The sequence below is a fragment of the Aquarana catesbeiana genome, linkage group LG09 (assembly GCF_042186555.1).
Source record: "Aquarana catesbeiana isolate 2022-GZ linkage group LG09, ASM4218655v1, whole genome shotgun sequence".
Lineage (NCBI taxonomy): Eukaryota > Metazoa > Chordata > Amphibia > Anura > Ranidae > Aquarana > Aquarana catesbeiana.
Genome location: NC_133332.1, coordinates 299,992,853 through 300,013,811, shown reverse-complemented (window position 1 = coordinate 300,013,811; position 20,959 = coordinate 299,992,853). Strand labels below are relative to the sequence as shown.

General features: G+C 47.2%; 1 protein-coding gene across 1 annotated transcript in view; it reads left to right on the top strand.

Moving 5' to 3' along the window:
• The window catches only part of LOC141108669 (torsin-1A-like), a 132,579-nt gene that overhangs the window by 55,888 nt on the left and 55,732 nt on the right, over positions 1-20,959 (top strand). The gene's annotated exons all lie outside the window — the stretch shown is intronic.

Below are 20,959 nucleotides of genomic sequence, written 5' to 3'. Positions count from 1 at the left end.
GATGCTGATCTTGACAGGCTCCTTCCCACTGGTGCGACCCGCCAGGGTCTTGTGGAGTGGGCGGACACTTATGGATTGCACGATATCTGGAGATGGAAACATCCCCAGGATAGAGCGTATACATGCCACTCTGCCTCTCACAGAACCTTCTCCCGCATTGATTTAGTCTATGCAGGAGGACCTGTTCTCCACAGAGTCCGTGATATTACAATCCTTCCCCGAGGTATCTCGGATGACGCCCCGCTTCTCCTGGAACTAGATCTTTCGATTGCCCCTTTAGACAAGCTTTGGCGATTGTCTAGATTTTGGCTAACGGATGCGGAGGTGGAGCCGAGATAAAAGGTATGAGCTGGAGCCATACTGGAAGGTAAATGTTGACTTGGCCTCCTCAGTCTGGGATGCTTTTAAAGCATATTCCAGGGGACAGTACCAGACCATAATAGCGGAAGTTCACGGAGAACATAGAAAGGGACTCATGAGCCTTGAAGCTGAAGCGGAAAGGCAGGAGGTTCTATATGTCAGATCCCCAGACCCACAGACGTATGCCCGACTGCAATCCCTATTGAGAGAGGTTCTTCTGCTGAGGACAACTCTGACGCAGAAGAGACTGCTCCACCAAACTCAGAGGATATTTGAACAGGGGGAGAAGACTGGCCACTTGTTGGCATGGCTCTCTAAGGAACAGTCCGTAGGTATGAACATAGGACAGATTCAGGTAGCTGACAGCTCTTTTCTCTCCACTCCAGAGGACATTAATAGGGAATTTGCCTTATATTACCAAAATTTATACAGCTCCCGAGTTGCTTATGACTCTGGGGAACTGACAGCTTACCTTGAGGATATCGACATACCGACCCTCACCCCAACATACGCTGACAAACTAGATGCCTCCATCAAAATTGAAGGAATCCAAAAAGCATTAAAAATGATGCAAACAGGCAAGACACCGGGACCGGATGGTATCCTGGTAGAATTCTATGAAACGTATGCAGAACAGCTAGCCCCAAAATTTCAATCCCTACTAGCTAAGTCCATTGATGAGGGACGCCTTCCTGACTCAATGCATGAGACAGTAATAGTGGTCATCCCCAAGCCAGGAAAGGATCCGACTTTATGCTCATCCTACCACCCTATTTCCCTCCTTAATGCGGACACAAAAATCCTCTCAAAAATTCTGGCCAATAGATTAAACATGGTTATCACTGCCCTGATAACAGACATCCGCCAGCTACATACGCATATCGCAATTGCCTCATCCGGTGACCCCGGGGTGGTGGCCTCACTCGATGCAGAGAAGGCCTTCGACTCGGTTGAGAGGGGTTACCTCTGGGTGGTCCTTTCCAAATTTGGGTTCGGGCCTAGATTTCTGGCTTGGCTTCAACTGCTCTATGCCCAGCCCAGAGCCCGCATCCGTACTAACGGGGTTCTTTTGGAGGCGTTTACCCTGGGGAGAGGTACGAGGCAAGGTTGCCCACTTTCCCCGGCTCTGTTTGCCATGGCACTCGAACCACTCGCCATACTTATTAGAGCGGGCGCGGCGGTCAAAGGCCTACAAGTGGGCACAGTGGTAGAGAAGATTTCTTTATACGCCAGCGATTCACTCCTGTACTTGGAGGATGCCTCGGATTCCCTACGAGCAGCTCTAGCCGTGTTTGACACATTTGGCCGATTTTCGGGTATCTGTATAAATTGGAACAAATCGGTCCTCTTTCCCCTCTGCCAATCATTACCCCAGATAGATACAGGAACCCCTTTGAAATGGGTTGACGAGTTCACCTACTTGGGGGTGAGAATAGGGAATGAAATGACAGGCTACCTGGATTAAAATGTCTATCCACTGCTGACTCAACTGCAACAGAAATGCTCCACCTGGAAATCCCTCCCTTTGACCCCAGTAGGAAGAGGTAATCTCTTAAAAATAATCTATTTACCTAAAATTCCAGTACTATTTTAGGCACACCCCGAACCCTATACCTAGATCCTTTTTTCGCCGGCTGGAAAGTGTGGTGATCTCCTTTATTTGGGCAGGGAAACCCCCAAGGGTAGCTAAAAGCATTCTTTACCTCCCACTATCAGGAGGCGGATTGGCAGTACCCAATTTCCTGGTATATTACTGGGTGGCTGTCCTAGTGACGATAAGGTGGTGGTTTTCGCAACCTCGGCAAAACCCAGCAGTTACCCTGGAGGCTTCAATCATGGGATCATATGCAGCGCTGTCTAACTTACCGTATAGAGGGGTCAAGTCTAACCCTGCGGTGACAGGTCCTATAAAAACCACAGTTCAGGTGTGGAGATCCTCTAGGGCAGCTCTCCTGAAGCAGTCATGCGTCTCCCCACACACACCACTTTGGGCTAACCCCATGCTCCCTCACCTTTCCACTATCCCAGACCCAGCAAGTTGGGCCAAGAAGGGTATCACCACATTAAAGCAGGTTATGCCACGGGGGGGTCGTAGCCCCATTTTGAGAGTTGCTTATAACCTGCCGAAAACCTTCCTTTTTAGGTACTGGCAGCTGCAGCATGCCCTTAAGGCCCAATTTCCCTCCCAGGTGACGCTTGAGCCTGACTCAATCGAGCGTCCTCTGATCTCAGGGATATTAGAAAAACCTTTTTCCTCCCTGTACCTCTACTTAGCAGTTGCCCATGACCTCAAAAATGACAGAATAATGACCAAATGGCAGGCAGATATTCCCTCTCTGGGCGAAGAAGAATGGGAGGAATGTCTAACTACATTTATTCCATCCATGATTGCGGCTAAGGACAGATTCGTACAATTAAAATTCATACATAGGGCTTACTACATGCCACAAAGACTAGCGAGCATTTACCCTGGACTTAGCCCCAACTGTGCCAAATGTTAACTAGAAATGGGCACTTTTTTTCACATGGTCTGGTCCTGTCCCAAACTACGCCCATTTTGGAGCTCAGTGGCAGACACTTTAGGAACAGTATGCGGTATTACTATTCCACTAGATCCTTTAACCCTGTTACTGAGCCACCTAGATGATACAGAAGGGGATCGTTATATTAAACTGTGTCTAACCTACTCACTATTCTATGCCAGAAGAGAAATACTCCTTAAATGGAAGCAAAAAAAGCCTCCAAACAAAGCAGCATGGCAAAAGACGATAAACAGTGTGTTGCCACTATATCGTATAACTTATGAGTATGAGTAGAAACTGTCCTCAGAAATACAATAAAGTATGGTCGAACTGGGTCGACGCATGTGGCTGAACCCCGGTTAGGGGAAGACGCCCCATGTGGCAGCCCGCGCCAGGGAAGTACCCTTGTCTGGGGGAGAGGCCATGGTTGATCCCTCCTTCTAGATCTCAGGCTCATATAGCCTGCTCAAGTCTTGTCCGGCAGTGGGATTCTTTCGCCCCCCCCCCTTCCTCTGCCGTCTGGGCTGGGGGGGTGAGGCTAGCCCAGATACTTCCACCTATTTATAGTCTCCCTATGACCACCCCCCATTGTAACACACACCATATGAAATCAAAATTCCGTAACATGTATCTGGTATATCCTCACAATATGTTGTTGGAATGGAATATCCCTTGCACATGCAATATTGAAATCATGTAATTAAATCCTTGATGTCAGATCCAACGTATGATACCTGTTATGTTTTTACTGTCTTGTTTGTCTAATAAAAAAACATTCTGTTAAAAAAGTTATTGCTGCTGGAGAAGTGACTGATCTAAAGATGTTTTGTTCTGGGTTGAGAAGATTTCAGTAAAAGAGGTAGTTTCAGTAAAAACACGGTGGTGGTTGTGACATAAAATATGAACAAAGCATATCCCTCTGTATTGCGTACTTGTCTCAATCTAGAGCATTAATGCTGCGTACACACGAGCGGACTTTACGGCAGACTTTGTCCTGCAGACTTCGACGGACTTTGCGACGGACTTTCCGAATGAACGGACTTGCCTACCCACGATCAACCAAAGTCTGACGGATTCGTACGTGATGACGTACGACCGGACTAAAACAAGGAAGTTCATAGCCAGTAGCCAATAGCTGCCCTAGCGTTGGTTTTTGTCAATCGGACTAGCATACAGACGAGCGGACTTTTCGACCGGACTCAAGTCTGTCGAAAAGATTTGAAACATGTTTCATTTATAGGTCCATCGAACTTTTGGGGAAAAAAAGTCCGCTGGAGCCCACACACGATCGAATTGTCCGACGGACTCCGGTCCGCTGAACCAAGTATGCCGTAAAGTCCGATCGTGTGTACGTGGTATAAGTGTATTTTCTGCCTGCTGTTTGTCTTTGCTATCTGCATGAATGACTTCTGACAGGTTTGCCTGACACTGAGAGAAAAGAAGGTGACAAGGGAGGGAGATCCAGCACACAGCCTGTGCTTGACAGCCTCAGCTCTGTTCCTGTGTGCTGTGTGAAGAGGGGTGTTTCCCTTCCCTTCAATCACTTCTCACTGAGCTCTGCAGAGTGTTACTTCAGCTCCCCACTTCCTTCTTTCTGAAAACTCAGACAAGCTGTATAAAATCTGCACTTTGAACGACTGTAATGACAAGAAGGCAACCCAACCGGCCACCACTCAATCTTAAAGTCCGAACTACGAAAGTTTGGTAATTGCGATTTTTTTTTTTGCATTAATATCATTAAGCCAAAGATTCTTCCTGTAACCATACCCCTGACCTGATGTCCCAACTGCTTTTCCTTTTGCGTGGAAGGAGCATACATGCTCTTACCTGGGAATGTTTATTTTAGCAGAACTAAAGTTCTTGTAATTATCAACTGCTGCTGCAAAGTTAGGAGAAATACCTGTAGAACTAGAAAAATCTGCAGTCAACAGGGTTGGGCGACGTTAATGTTCTAAAAATGAACCCTTGCCATGAATCTTATGTTTACTGCAAACTGTCCCTTTCGAATTACATAGTCGGGTTGAAAAAAAAAAAAAAACACAAATCCATCTAGTTCAACCAATAAAAAATAAAATCATACAATCCCAAATACTGTACACAATCCTATACCCACAGTTAATCCAGAGGAAGGTGAAAAACCCCAGAAAAGCATGGTCCAATTTGCTACAGCAGGGGAAAAAATCCTTCCTGATCCCCCAAGAGGCAATCGGATATTCCCTGGATCAACTTGCCTATAAATGTTAGTACCCAGTTATATTATGTACAATTAAGAAAGAATCCAGGCCTTTTTTAAAGCAATCCATTGAGCTGGCCAGAAACACCTCTGGAGGGAGTCTATTCCACATTTTCACAGCTCTTACTGTGAAGAAACCTTTCTGTATTTGGAGATGGAATCTCTTTTCCTCCAGACATAAAAAGTGCCCCTTGTCCTCTGTGATGACCTTAAAGTTAATAACTCAACACCAAGTTCACATTATGGACCCCTTATGTATTTGTAAGATCTTAATTACATGAGAAAGATCCTACCTGAGCCGACTACCTACTATCTTAAGGAATGGGACAAACCAGTGGCATCGATAGGGGGTGGCTGTTGGGGCTATAGCCCCAAATCTGGGGCCCATAGCCCTGAGTCTCTTGCCGCAGGGTCCCTGCCTAATCAGCGGGCAGGCTGCGTGAGTGAGGCGGATGAGAGGAGAGAAGCGAGCGGGCAGACGAGCAGAGATCACATCATCTCTCTCTGCCTGATCCACATCACCACTCACTCTTTTGCCCTCACAGCCGGGCCTCTTCAATGTGAGAGCAAGGTGCGGCAGCCAGCAGCGAGATGACATCTCTCACTGCCCATCCCGCATCATCGCTTTCCTGCCCTCACTAAATGGACCAGTGCTGCCAGCCTGCCACCAATGCAGAGACAATGCACATTTGGTGGCACTGGCTGGCATGTCAAGTGACAATCCACATCAGTTGGCAAGTGACAATCCACATCTGGTGCCAGGTGATGTGACAAGTGACAACCCACATCTGGTGGCAGGTGACATGGCAAGTGACAATCCGCATCAGGTGGCAGATGACGTGGCAAGTGACAATCTGTAAATGGTGGCAGGTGACGTGGCAAATGACAATCTGCAAATGGTGGCAGGTGACGTGGCAAGTGATAATCTGCAAATGGTGGCAGGTGACGTGGCAAGTGATAATCTGCAAATGGTGGCAGGTGATGTGGCAATCTGCAAATGGTGGCAGGTGACGTAGCAAGTGGCAGTCCACATCTGGTGGCAGGTGACGTGGCAAGTGACAATCCACATCAGGTGGCAGGTGACAATCCACATCAGGTGGCAGGTGACATGGCAAGTGACAATCTGCAAATGGTGGCAGGTGACGTGGCAATCTGCAATTGGTGAAAGGTGACGTGGCAAGTGACAATCCACATCTGGTGCCACGTGACAATACACATCTGGTGGCAGGCAACATGGCAAGTGACAATGCACATCTAGTGGCAGGTGACGGCGGCAAGTAACAAGCTGTATCTGGTGACAGGCGATGGTGGCAAGTGACATGCTCCATCTGGTGACAGGCGACAGTGGCAAGTGACACGCTGCATCTGGTGAGAGGCGACGGTGGCAAGTGACGCGCTGCATCTGGTGGCAGGAGATGTGGCAAGTGACACGCCCAGGGCTCCCACTGATTCTGCATTATGGTGAGTTGAACCACTTCATTATATAATAGAATGTAACAATAAAAAAAATGCGCTTCAATCACCCTTACACCATATCAACTATGGTGCCATGATGATTGAAGCAACAACACCAGCCATTGCCCGCGAAAAATAGCTTACCACCGTCGTGCCCCCCCCCCCCCCCCCAGGTCTGCAAAAAAAAGGTTGGTGACCGCAGCTATGGGCTGTAGCCCCAGATCTTTTGCAGACCTAGCAACACCCCTGGGATAAACTCAAAATAATCTACAGACTTTTATACAGAGTACATTTGTTCCATGATCATCCTGGAAGGAGACAGCTAGTGCTCCCTCAAGTCTACAGAAAATTTGTTTTGAAAAGTTTGAATGACCAACATGGGCATCCAGAAATTGAAAAAATCTATGGACAAATCCAAGGCCGTTTCTTTAGGCCACGAATGAGGGAAGCTGTTGCAGACTATTGCCGCCGTTGTGTTGGATGCCTGCAATGGAAAAAACTGCCAACTCAAGCTGCTCCTATGGAACACTTGAAAAGTTCTGGTCCAATGAATTTAGTGTGCATGGACTTATTGTGTATTGACAATGACAGCAGTGGGGTGGGAAATGTTTTGATTGTGAATGATCGCTATGCTCAATATGCTCAAGCCTATCCAACCGAAGATCAAAAAGCAGTATCTGTAGCTGAAGTGTCGTGGGAAAAGTTTTTTTTTCATTATGGATTGCCTAATAAACTTCACTCTGACCAGGGGCGGGACTTTGGAAAGTCTCCTAATTAAAGAGCTGTTAACATTGCTTAACATCGACAAGATCCAAAAAATAAATATTGCCAATAAAAGGCGTTTTGATGCCAAAGTTCGTTACAAAGACTTATGTAGCACTGACTACTGTTGTTTCTAGCTTTATGTATATTATTCAGTACAATAGTTGTGTTTCTGCCATCTTGTGGACAATTGATATAGTGCAGTAAGTTTACGTCTCAGGCCTCAGTGACATGGAAGTGATTCATTGTTTACTTCGGAACTGTAGTTCTGACCCACCCACAATGCTCCTGGACAAAGTCAGAACTGAACTGCATTGTGGGAAGATATAAAAGGGTAAGCAGCGGCCATTTTAGGTCTCTTGTTCCTGGGATGCGTGGCCTGCCAGCAGGACTCTGTGGGTGTGTGTGTCACACAGGGTTGCGGCCTACCTTGCGGAGGAGCGGAGCAACTGCAGTATCCTGTCATCGCAGTGAGCTGGACAAGAGACGTGATTGTTCCGAAGGACCCGTGGGAAGTTAACCGAGGACTCCCGGACGTTTGTGGATGGAACAGTGTGACGGCGTGGTAGTGCCTCTTTACGGAACTGAGAACTGCTGTACCGGAGACATCCACCTGCCTGGATCCCATGTGGTGAGAGGGTTGATACCCAGAAGTTTAATTGAGTATTACACACACATCTTTAGAACTGTACAGAGTGTTGCTGGGACTGATAGTCCCACGGAACAAGTTAGGTCTGAGAGTATTACATCCAAATAGACTTCAGCGTTCAAGAGTGGATGTTAGATGTTTTGTTTCTTCATATAAAGACACCTAGTCACTCATTTGGATTACAATTGTTTTATTGTGTTATTCTACACTACATAACACCCAGGAGGAACCCTCTATACGGATTACAATTATAAAAGCTAGCGAAGACTGAAGACATCTGAACTGCCTTTTTCATTGCAGGGCCCTGCATTTTAGTATAGTGACTTTAAAGTCTAGAGCAGGGGGAGCTCCCGGGTATAGGATTATACCACTGTGTATATATATTTGTGATTGTTATTGACTGTCATTATCATTCCCTATACTATCACACTACGTTGGTGTGATAGTATATTCATTGAAATAACTCTTTATATAAATATATTACTTACTCAAAGAAAGAAGTTATTTTTGGTCATTATTGAAGTTTGTGTGCAGTGTTGTCATTTCTCCTACAGGTGGAGTTATCAGCACCCAGGCAGAGGTAACCATAATTGTAAGTGTATATTGTGGGGTAAAGTTAATGCTCATATTGTTACAACACTGCACTACAGTTGTGTCAAGGGGAGTGAACAATTTAAGAAGGGTGTAGAGCAAAGAGGACAGGCCCGCTTAAACCAGCAGCTCCACCGTGAGTTATTTCTACACTTACAACCTGGTGATAAAGTGCTTCTCCACAACTTGGGACCCTCAGCCAAACATAAGTTAGCTGATCACTGGAGAAATGAGTATGAGCCTAGCATTGGAATCGCTTGCTTCCAGTACTACCAGTTGCTTCTTCTGATGAGGAGCCACAATCTGATATTGTTACAGATTCTAATGATGTGCCTTGTGCAGACAGTGGATAACTGTCAGGGAATCTAATTGACCAGACTGTGTGGACTGAACAGAGGAGACCAGAAACACATGTAAGTGAAATAATGGTGTTTATTAAACAAGTGACAAGTAAAAGGAATATAAACAGTGCAAAACCAACACAACAAACCCACTACAAACAACAATATATACAAGTAAATGGAGATACCGTAATCGTAAACAAAGCCAGGCCAAGGTCATACACAGGGAGGTCAGCAGATGGGTAAGGACGGGAAACCAGCAGCAAGGGGAGAGGATGGATGGTAAAGCTGCAGGGTAGGGATCCAAGGGAATCAGGAGGGACAAGAACAGGATGGGCCTGGGATAGGGATCGGATCGGATCAGAGCAGAGCGGGACGGGACAGAACAGGTTCACAATCAGGATACAGGCAGCAAGGTCAAGGCACAGGGAGAAAGATACCAAGGCGAGCATGTGAGGGCTTGCCGGGTATTTATAAGGCTGACTATAATTGGCTTCAAGTCACACCTGAGCGCAGGGAGTGTTGTCTGCTCCATACTGCCAGGATCCATCCGCTGGTGGACATCAGTACTGCGGCCAAAAGATGAAATGACACCAGCAGGGAAATATTCCCCTGACAGTTCAACACTGCCAGGAGACACCTGCTGGTGGACCCCAGTACTGCATGCCAAACGATATATCTTACCAGCGGATGGACCCTTTCCTGACAGTACCCCTCCCTAAAGGAGCGGCCTCTGGACGCTCCAACTGGTCTTAATTGTCCATGGTCTATGGCATCAGGCAGAATGGTGGAAGAAGGCATTTCAGGCTGGTCATCAGGCACATCCAGGCAGACGGCTGGCATGTCAGAGTCATTGAGCTGGGCAGCGGACAGGAACAAGCCGAGCTGGGCAGCAGACAGGAACAAGCCGAGCTGGGCAGCAGACAGGAACAAGCCGAGCTGGGCAGCAGACAGGAACAAGCCGAGCTGGGCAGCAGACAGGAACAAGCCGAGCTGGGCAGCAGGCTCCGGGTCATCGAGCTGGGCAGCAGGCTCTGGGTCATCGAGCTGGGCAGCAGGCTCCGGGTCATCGAGCTGGGCAGCAGGCTCCGGGTCATCGAGCTGGGCAGCAGGCTCCGGGTCATCGAGCTGGGCAGCAGGCTCCGGGTCATCGAGCTGGGCAGCAGGCTCCGGGTCATCGAGCTGGGCAGCAGGCTCCAGGTAATCGAGCTGAGCAGCAGGCTACGGGTCATCAAGATGGACAGCAGGCTCTGGAACATTGGGCCGAACAGCGAGCACCATAAGGGCAGGCCGGATTACAGGCACTGGCTCAGCAAGCTGGGTAACGGACCCCGGCCCAGTGGGCTGGGTAACAGGCCCCGACTCAGCGAGCTGGACACCGGGCACTGGTTCGGCAAGCCGGATAAGGGATACTGGCTTGACAGGCAAAGTGACGGACTTCGGTTTAGCAGACTGGGTAACGGGCACCAGTTCAGCAGACCGGGTAACGGGCACCGATTCAACAGACTGGGTAATGGGCACCGATTCAGCAGGCTGAGACACAGGCACCGAAACTCCAGGCTGAAACACGGGCACCGAAACTCCAGGCTGAAACACGGGCACCGAAACCTCAGGCTGGGATACCAACATCACGACATCAGGCTGGAAGACAGGTACCAGGATATCAGGCTGGAGGATGGACACATCAAACCGGAAAGCAGGCTCATCAGGCTGAACAGTGGGCACATCAGGCAGAATAGCAGGTACTGGCACAACAGGCTGAACAGGTACATCGGACTGGTCAGTAGTCGCTGGAGCGTCAGACTGGAACATGGACACTGGGATTTCGGGCTGAGCAGCAGGCACTGGGACCTCAAACTGGGCAGCGGACACAGGCATTGCCACAACTGGCTGAGTAGCAGACACTGGCACATCAGGCTGGAAAGCGGACTGGAAAGCCGGCACCGAGACATCAGACCAGGCAGCGGGTACTGGAACTTTAGACTGGGCAGCCGACACAGGCGCTGGCACATTGGGCAGAACAGCAGGTGTTGGCATACCAGGCTGGACAATAGGTACATCGGACTGGACAGTAGTCACTGAAGCGTCAGACGGGGTAGCAGGCATGGGATCGTCAGGCTGAGTGGCAGGCATGGGATCGTCAAGCTGAGTGGCAGACATCGAGACGTCCGGCTGGAAGGCAGGCATCGAGACGTCCGGCTGGAAGGCAGGCATCGAGACGTCCGGCTGGAAGGCAGGCACCGAGACGTCCGGCTGGAAGGCAGGCATCGAGACGTCCGGCTGGAAGGCAGGCATCGAGACGTCCGGCTGGAAGGCAGGCATCGGGACATCCGGCTGGAAGGCAGGCATCGGGACATCCGGCTGGAAGGCAGGCATCGGGACATCCGGCTGGAAGGCAGGCATCGGGACATCCGGCTGGAAGGCAGGCATCGGGACATCAGACTGGGTAGCAGGAGCAGGTTGGGTTACTGGCAAGATGGTGTGGGTCGGGAAGAATTTCTGTTTCTTTTTTGGTTTAGCCTGTGCAGTTTTGTATGTAGGTGCAGGGCTGTAAGAAAAGAAAGTAGCTGGATCGAAGGAAGACCAAGGAACTGTAGCTAGAGAAGGGTTTTGTGGGACTGTTACAGGTGGAGGAGAAGAGACAGGTGGATTGAAGGCAGGATAGGTGTGACACTTGGAGACTGGGTGGTAGTATTTGGTAGGGGGCTGATTAAACTGGGCTGTAGCTGAGGTTGCCATAGGCGACGGGGAGATAGATTTTTGGGAAGGCAGATGATTAATGGCAGGGCTGGAATATTGTGGCTTAGCTAAAGACAGGAGATCTGACCATGCCTGCAGCACAGGTTGAACAAACGCTGATTCACACACAGCCTGACTAATCAAGGATTGCACCGACTGGATGCAATTAGACAACACTTGCTGTGAACAGGAGGAATAATGTTCCATAAAATAGGCTAGATCATCCTCTAACAACCAAACCAGGGATTCAACTTGTCCATAATTGAAGGGGGGCGAAAAATCATCACTTCCCTCGGGAATGCATGACAGGGCTGGTTTTGCACATAACTGGATCAGGGGCTGAACATCTTCAAAAGACATATACCCCTGATCCACTAGGGAATGAGCTGATCGGATAGTTTCCATCAGTTGGTCACTAGTCCACCCTTTTAAAATCTGGCGACAATATTCAGCATCCTCTTCTGCTAGCAGAGAATAATAAATGATTTCATCGAAATCCATATTTAGCAGACCCGACAAACCAGGATGGTTTCCTCAATGCAGCCACGTCTGGTCAGGGATGGCCTTGGTATACTGTCAGGGAATCTAATTGACCAGACTGTGTGGACTGCACAGAGGAGACCAGAAACACATGTAAGTGAAATAATGGTGTTTATTAAACAAGTGACAAGTAAAAGGAATATAAACAGTGCAAAACCAACACAACAAACCCACTACAAACAACAATATATACAAGTAAATGGAGATACCGTAATCGTAAACAAAGCCAGGCCAAGGTCATACACAGGGAGGTCAGCAGATGGGTAAGGACGGGAAACCAGCAGGAAGGGGAGAGGATGGATGGTAAAGCTGCAGGGTAGGGATCCAAGGGAATCAGGAGGGACAAGAACAGGATGGGCCTGGGATAGGGATCGGATCGGATCGGATTGGATCAGAGCAGAGCAGAGCAGAGCGGGACGGGACGGGACAGAACAGGTTCACAATCAGGATACAGGCAGCAAGGTCAAGGCACAGGGAGAAAGATACCAAGGCGAGCATGTGAGGGCTTGCCGGGTATTTATAGGGCTGACTATAATTGGCTTCAAGTCACACCTGAGCGCAGGGAGTGTTGTCTGCTCCATACTGCCAGGATCCATCCGCTGGTGGACATCAGTACTGCGGCCAAAAGATGAAATGACACCAGCAGGGAAATATTCCCCTGACAGTTCAACACTGCCAGGAGACACCTGCTGGTGGACCCCAGTACTGCATGCCAAACGATATATCTTACCAGCGGATGGACCCTTTCCTGACAATAACAGAGTGATGACAGAGACTGGTTTACACCTCCACCAGAGTCTCCTGTACAGGCTCCTTCACCAATTACTGATGGGGGCCTGCCTCACAGGGGAGGTCTGAACCCAGCTATTCCTGTTTTGGAACCAACAGCCCAAAACTTTGTGCCTACAGTTCCAGGCATGGTTGGAACACCGAGTTTTCCCACTAATGCTGTCCCAGAGTTATCTGGACTAATGCCTGAGGGCTCAAGGAGAGGAGATTGTGTTCGACGACCTCCACCAATGTTTACTTATGACACCTTGGGAAGACCCTGCTATGCTGTACAGAACTATGTACAGTACAACCTCATGTTCTGATGGACATGATTGCAGCTCATTCTAGACTGGTTAGCATGATGCCTGTTTGTTGCTTACCAACATTTTTTTTTTTGCAGCTAATCTCTGTAATAGATTGTTTCTGGAGAAGTGGTCTGCAGAAGGTGACAACAATGTTAACTTTTGCTATATTTTGTTGTTATTTTTTGTGTATATCCTTGCCAGGTTGGAAGGTTTTTCAGCAGAATGTAGTGATGTGATCATTTTTTTTGCCCATTTGCCAAGTGTATACTCCTGTTATGCAGTGTTTTTTTTTGCCCTTTTCCAATATGGCTGCTATGCTCTCTGTCTGCACCAAGGATGAGGTCATCAAGAAGAGAAGAGAGACTGTATGTCAGGTATTTTTAGGTAGGTGTTGGAAGATGAGAGCATATGTTGGAGAGAGAACAGTGGATTCTTACTGAGAGAGCATAGACTGTAAGTTGCTGCAGCCTCCTCTCACTGAGACATACATAGAGACTGTTAATGATTTCATATACCTGTTTGGAAAATACCTTATGTTGAATGGTTCACTGAATGTTATTTCTTCAATACACGGACTTACAAATACAATGCTGTGTGGATTACTGTCTATGTGGACAATACATTTCTCGATTGGGATTTCACTTGCTGTTCACAAGCCCCAATTGAATGGAGGCACTAGCGCTTGTTAGAGATCATGTCCTGATCACACAGATTATAAACATTCTGCTCCTACATACTATATGGGTGGTACCATCATATCCCAGTAGCCAAGAGAGTGAAAAGAATAGTGCTATATATATCTAGGGTCTAGGGTTCCGTTGAGTTTACTGATGGACGACACACGCACCAATACTGGAGTACGTTTTCAATGCTTTATTAAAACAAATGACTTAGAAAGTAGCAGGAAAGAGGTAGAAAGGAAACTTGCAGAAGAAACTCAAATATTCTCTGGTAGGGTTCTCTTGACAAAATGTCCTGGTAGAATTCAAGTACTATTTGGAATGCGCTCCCCACTTTAGTGAAAGTCAGTCACAGTGCTTGAACCTTTAAGCCGAGCCGGCAACACTATGCTGTGAAGTTGCTTTTGGATACGTCCTCCAACCGAGTCACCAGGCCCCTCTATAGACCAGCATGCTGCTAGATCTCTCCAAGACGGGTCCTCCCCTGGGATCTTCTCGGTTGTCCAGCTTCGTCGCACAGGGCCGACAGCTCAGGACCATTCCTCGGCCGCGGTGGTAGGCCCCAGACAAGCCTCTGGACCCACCTCTGCGCCGCAGCATCGTGGGCCTCCCGAACGGAGGACCACGAGGTAGCTCCTTAACGCATACCTGTCGGCCAGGAGGGCCAGCAGGTGGCTGCAAAACGAACCCCAAAATATTACGTCTGTCCCATAAATACCCTCGCCCAGAATGCAACTCGGAGGACCACCTCCACCGAGCTTGTCTCCGGAACAGAGGAGCATCCATACGCTTCAACACGTTGCCTTTCCAACCCTGACCAGTGGTAACAGCAACACCCACCGGAAACATACACAACGTCAGCCAAGCTGGAACAGAGGCAAACTTTACCTTCCTAACGCACATATTACTAAATTTACCTAACATGCGGTAGATCGTAAATCTACCAGCGCTACATATCTCTCTCTCTCTCTCTCTCTATATATATATATATATATATGTAGCACTTACCCCCAAAGGAGCTGCTGGTTTAGATTGGGCTTACCGTTACCTCGTGTCCATCACAGGGGAGTCCCATAAAAAATAAAAAGATTCAATAATGTCTGCACCAAACATTAGGTTTCTTTATGTTTGCAATTCTTTTTTCTGTTAGGTAGAGGGATGGAGGGTTAGAGGGGATTCAGGTACCTTGTATTGCGGATCAGGGTATTTCTTCTATCCAGAGGACAATCGGTTTCCTCAACTAGATATAGCATTCACCGGATAGGTCCCTCTCACTGACCTAGCAGCCGGTGCAATGCTTGGACACAGTCTCTGCCACAGACTTGATGGAAAAAAGAATAATCATTGCGGTCGTTGTCACAGAACGGTGTAACCAAACTTTTTCTAGAGTTTAAAGCTTAACTGCGCAGTACCAGTTTCTTTCAGCCGACCCGGCGATACTGTCAGATAGATGATCTAGATTGCATCCTTTGATTGAGTTTCCAGGCTCCTCCTGAGATACCAGCATGCATTTGCTCGGTCACCTTCAGAGAAGTCCTCCCCTGGTCTCCTCAAACCGATTGGCTTCTCCCCGCAGGCAAGACAGCACAGGACCACCCTTTGGATCAGCAGGCCCCAGAGCTCCTGGGCCTACTTCTGTAGTAGCAACACCTTGGGCCAGCCGCCCTGAGGCAGCAGAGCTGCCCCGGCCCCCTTTGGCCAGGAGGGCCTTCAGGTCAGGGACCACAATGAAAAGAAAAGCACCGCAAAACATGGCGCCTGTACCTTAAATACCCTTACCCAGAATGCACAGCGAGTGAACCACTCCCACCGGGCTGTTTCTGATAAAAGGGTACCCAATGTATCTAGCCTGTTGCATTTCCAACACTTACCAGTGGCCACAGCGACACCCATGGTCAAGTGGAAACTGACACCACCCAGCTGAACTGATACAGAAACCAGTAAATTTACCATAATTAGTCTGAACTAAACTACAGCTTCAGACAACTTTAAAATTTACACAAATAGCACCTGCCCATCAGGAGCAGGGCGCTACATATATATATATATAAAATATAAATTTTATTTTATCACTTAAAGAGAAGAAAATATAAAAACAATGAACAATTTTTCAACACTCGAAGATTTTTTTAATTACATATAACACAATACTACTACTACTACTTGCTGTTCAGTTCCACTATCAATTATGAAATTGTAGATGTTTCCCAATAGGTTGGGGTATCCAAAGCGTTTCAAAATATAGATATGAACAATTTCTTCTTCAGGGATTTTTACCACAACATAAAGTAAAGTTCACTTTAAAATTGATACTTCATATACTAATACATTGATAAGCACTTACATCATTATCTATCCTTGGTTAGAGTACTCTCATAGCCCAAACCGCTCCCATACCTTTGCTGTGACTCACTATTCGTGCTATTAGAGAACCTTAGTGAAAAAGCATCATGAAGGCCAAGGAACACACCAGACAGGCCAGGAATAAAGTTGTGGATAAGTTAAAAGCAGGGTTAGGTTAGAAAAAAAAATCCCAAGCTTTGAACATCTCACTGAGCACTGTTCAATCCATCATCTGAAAATGGAAAGAGTATGGCACAACTGCAAACCTACCAAGACATAGCTGTCCACCTAAACTGACAGGCAAGGAGAGCAATAATTAGAGAAGCAGCCAAGAGGCCCTTTATGAAAGAGTGGCAAGAAGAAAGCTGTTGTTGAAAAAGCCATAAGAATTTCCATTTGCAATTTGCGAGAAGCCATGTGGGGGACACCGCAAACATGTGGAAGAAGGTCCTCGGGTCAGATAAGACCAAAATTGAACTTTTTGGCCTAAAAGCAAAACGCTACGTGTGGTGGAAAACGACCGCTGCACATCACCCTGAACACACCATCCCTACCGTGAAACATGGTGGTAGCAGTATCATGTTGTGGGAATGCTTTTTTTTTCGACAAGGACAGGGAAGCTAGCCAGATTGATGGGAAGATGGATGGAGCCAAATACAGGGTAATCTGAAAAAAAAACCTTAAATGCCCTGTACACACGTTTGGATTTTCCGATGGAAAATGTCCGATCAGAGCGTGTTGTCGGAAATTCAGACCGTGTGTGGGCTCCATCGGACATTTTCCATCGGATTTTCCGACACACAAAGTTTGAGAGCAGGCTATAAAGTTTTCCGACAACAAAATCCGATGGCGTCAATTCCGACCGTGTGTGGCCTGTTCCGACACACAAAGTGCCACGCATGCTCAGAAGAAATTCCGAGACGGAACAGCTCGGTCTGGTAAACTTAGCGTTCGGAATGGATACAGCACTTTCGTCACACTGCAATGTTAAAAATGGTTTAATACAGCGCACTCTCTTCTTTATAATGTGAGAAGAATGAAGTAGTTTTGCTGCTCATATTCACACTGACTTCTCTCAAACTTATTTCTTTACTATTTATCGGGATTCTCTCAATATATCTTGATTTGTCACATCTGACAACATTTTTTTGGTGTTGTATTTTGTTTTGTTCTTTTGTTTTAAGGCAGAATTTTTTTTTTTGGTTTGTATTTTTTTCAAGGCTGATCTTTGTTTTCTTGTATTTTTAGTTTTACTCCAGAATATTTTTGTGTGTGTTTTGTGTGTCAAGTTACCACAACACCATTGATATGTTGTTATATTTAATCTGTAGGAGATCGTTTGGTGTTGTTGTCCCTTGTTAAATTCACATTGTACTTTAGAAATGTACCTGAATCGTCACCAACAAACTGTCCTTTTTGAATGAAAACACACATAGGAGAGTATAATAGAAAAAAAAATCATTTATTAAGGGCTCACAACTAAACAAAGAGGGAGGCAATGATGGAGAAACAACAGAAATGGGTGAAGCCTTGGACCCCCAGGGCACACATCAACTATTTTCAAGCAAAATTGGTGGCCTGAGGAGTCCTTATCTAAGGGAGTGCAGTCTGGTCCAGAAGTCCCAGAGATCCGGAAAGCAGCAGAAGACATCTGTGTCCCCAGGCTGTGGTCATACAAGAGACTGCATCTTTTGCCAGACTAGACTGAACCCAGGGCCATCACTCTCTTGTCTTCCTTCCACGCTGTGGCTCTGGTGGTGGAGTTGTGGCAGCAGGAGATGGAGGAGGAGGGGCCAACTCACTCAGGTGGGTATTGGGTGTTAGTTCCCCACTCACCCCCTTACTTAGGACTTTATACTGAAGGTCCTCACATATTTTGCATTGACCCTCCTGCATGCCCTGCAGTTTTGTGGCAACCATGCAGGCAAAGGCCTCTTCAGGAGTGGGTAAGGCTCTGAGGGACGCAGAAGCCTCCTGAGCGCTGAATCCTGCATGTGAGTTGCCTTCCTCGCTCTTTTGTATGGAAGGCGGAGGGGAGGAACCTGCGATTCGGCCAGGCTTTGACTTGTCCCAGGCTTCTCCTGGCTGACACTTAGCCCCGCCTCCTCCTGGCTGCAACTTAGCCCCGCCTCCTCCTGGCTGCACATTCCACAGCCTCCTCCTGGCTGAGGTCTTCCTGTGTATGAAAAAGGGACATAGTTTTAGTATTTGTTTCATCAATCACACACAGTTTTCACCTCCTGACTGTTGCAAATTGAATGTTAACAAATATAACAGACTATCCTTCTGAGCCCACCATTTTTCATTCTTGTCCCAATTTTGGGTGCCCACTACTGTCTATTGATATGTAAAACACTTTTTGCAATCAGCAATTAGTGATCAATAATAACATCTAGTAAACATCATTTATTTATTGACCAGAAATCTGTAGAGGAATGCTATACCTGACTCCAGCTGGGCTCCTCCACTTCTTCCTGGCTGGAAGGCCCAGGTTGGATATCGGAAGCCTCAGCTGGGGTGGAAGGAAGAGTGGAAGGAAGAGTAGAGAGGGATTCCCTGACTTCAGTGTGGTCTAACAGAAATCGCAGTCTCTCATAGTACCACAGCCTGGGGACATAAACGTCATCTGCTCCAGCTCCGGACCTCTGGGAATCTGTGACTTTCTTGCGCTCCCTAAGATAAGTGCTCCTCAGGCCACCAATTTTGTTTTTTTAAATAAGGGATGGTTGCTGTGGGGACCACCGGCTTCACCAACTCCAGCAGTTTCTCCAGCGCTGCCTGCCTCTTTTGTTTATTGTTGTAATGGGGGTGTCTCACCTGCCACAGACAGGGCAGCTCCCTGTATTTGTCTATGAACAGGGGGAGAAAATTGTGGTCGTTGAAGCCATCCATTTTCTCTGCAAGACACAACACAAGACAAACCCTAAGGTCAGGCCAAACTCTCCTAATCTTGTTACAATATAGGCTTCAATTTCAAAGCCGTATAGGCCCAAGTTTAGATCTTACCTTCGTTATCATGATCGGCGCCTCCGATGCTCCTTCCTCCGCTCACAGATCGTACGTAATACGCACACGTGTTACGCTTTATACACACTGCGCATGCGTGTAACTCCGCCCGCCCCTGAAGTTCTTTCTAGTCTATTCCCCACCCCTTTTCGTTCTGCGCAGTGGGGGAAGAGCACATGGCGGAGACACAGCAGGTGCGTGCTAATTACAGCAACGAGGAGGAGGAGGAGGAGGAGGAAAGCCCGGATCCAGAAACGTCCCGATCCAGAAGGAGACGATTTAAGGCATCAAATACGTCCTTTGGGGAGATGTTGGAGATGGTCAACATCATGAAGAAGGCCGACTATGATGGAAAGTATGGACCTTACCCCAACCCCAATGTCAGAAAGGCCAAGATCATGGCGAAAGTGGTCAAAAGTCTGCACCGGAATTTCGGGGTACGTCGATCGAAAGATCAGCTCAGGAAACGGTGGTCGGACCTCAAATTACGAGAACATGAGCAGTACAGAAAGATCCGGAGAGTGCTGCAAAAAAGTAAGTAGTTGTGCTGTGTTCCTATTCTTTTTGTCTTTATTACGTTCCTGCTGCTCCATGTGCTTTTCTTAAAAGTAAAAGTACATTTTAAAATGGCAACTTTCATGTTCATGGGCACATTATTCATTTGTATCAAACATTTTTCTTTCGGCCTATAAAACACCATTGTTTTGGCCATATGCATTTGGCCACATTTTTTACGCCCTACTTGTATGAAACTAATTTAGTTGTGTAGATGGCTTTGTTACTAGAATGAAATGCAAACTAGATTCTGTGTAAGGAGTGGACACTGAGCAGCTGTTTCACATCTGGACGCTGGAGCACTAGTGTGGGACACAAGAACACCATTTTTATTAGGGGGGCCACACAGGTGCTCCAGTGTATACTATAGGGGGGTCTCCATCTGTGAAGCTTGTACCAAACAGGTAAAGTTTTGCAGCTTGACAAAGGACACTGAAAATGCTACATTTTGGAACTCTGCCAAAATAGACAATTGTACCCCATTTCCAAGCAATGTTTCCTATTTATAGTTCTGCCATCAAATATCTGTGTGCTAAGTATACCATTTTTCTTTTACATAGGGGAGAAAAGACTCGGAGGACACCCCTCATCCGAGGAGACCAGAGCCCCCCCCCCCCCGGAAGAAGGGGAAATCCCCCCAACACAAGAAGAGCAGGAGGAAGAAGACGTGGTGGAACTAGTCACCACAACAGGTGAGTGTCTGCGACCACACGCTCAGGTAAGAGATGGATGCCGGCATATTTTTTATACCTGTTTTTGTTTGGTTTCTCTCTTTTTAGGTGATCGTGATGTTGTGGATCCAGATCGTTTCACATCAGAAAGTGCACAGATCCTGATCGGGGAGATCATGGGGTGTAATTTAGCTTTGGAAAACCTCAAGAAAAACATCAATGATGTTATTCAAAAAAATAAGAACATCATTGATGTTTTGGGTAGAGTTTAAAACCCCTCCAAATCACTTTCTTTTTTTGTGTGCTACAATGTTCAAAATGTTTTAGCGATTTTTAGAAAAGCCAAATTTGGAGAATGCACACAGTGTGCCAACATGTGCTATCTGCCATCACGGGAGATCAATGGACGCGTTTTGGGGGTGCAACCCCTTTCTCA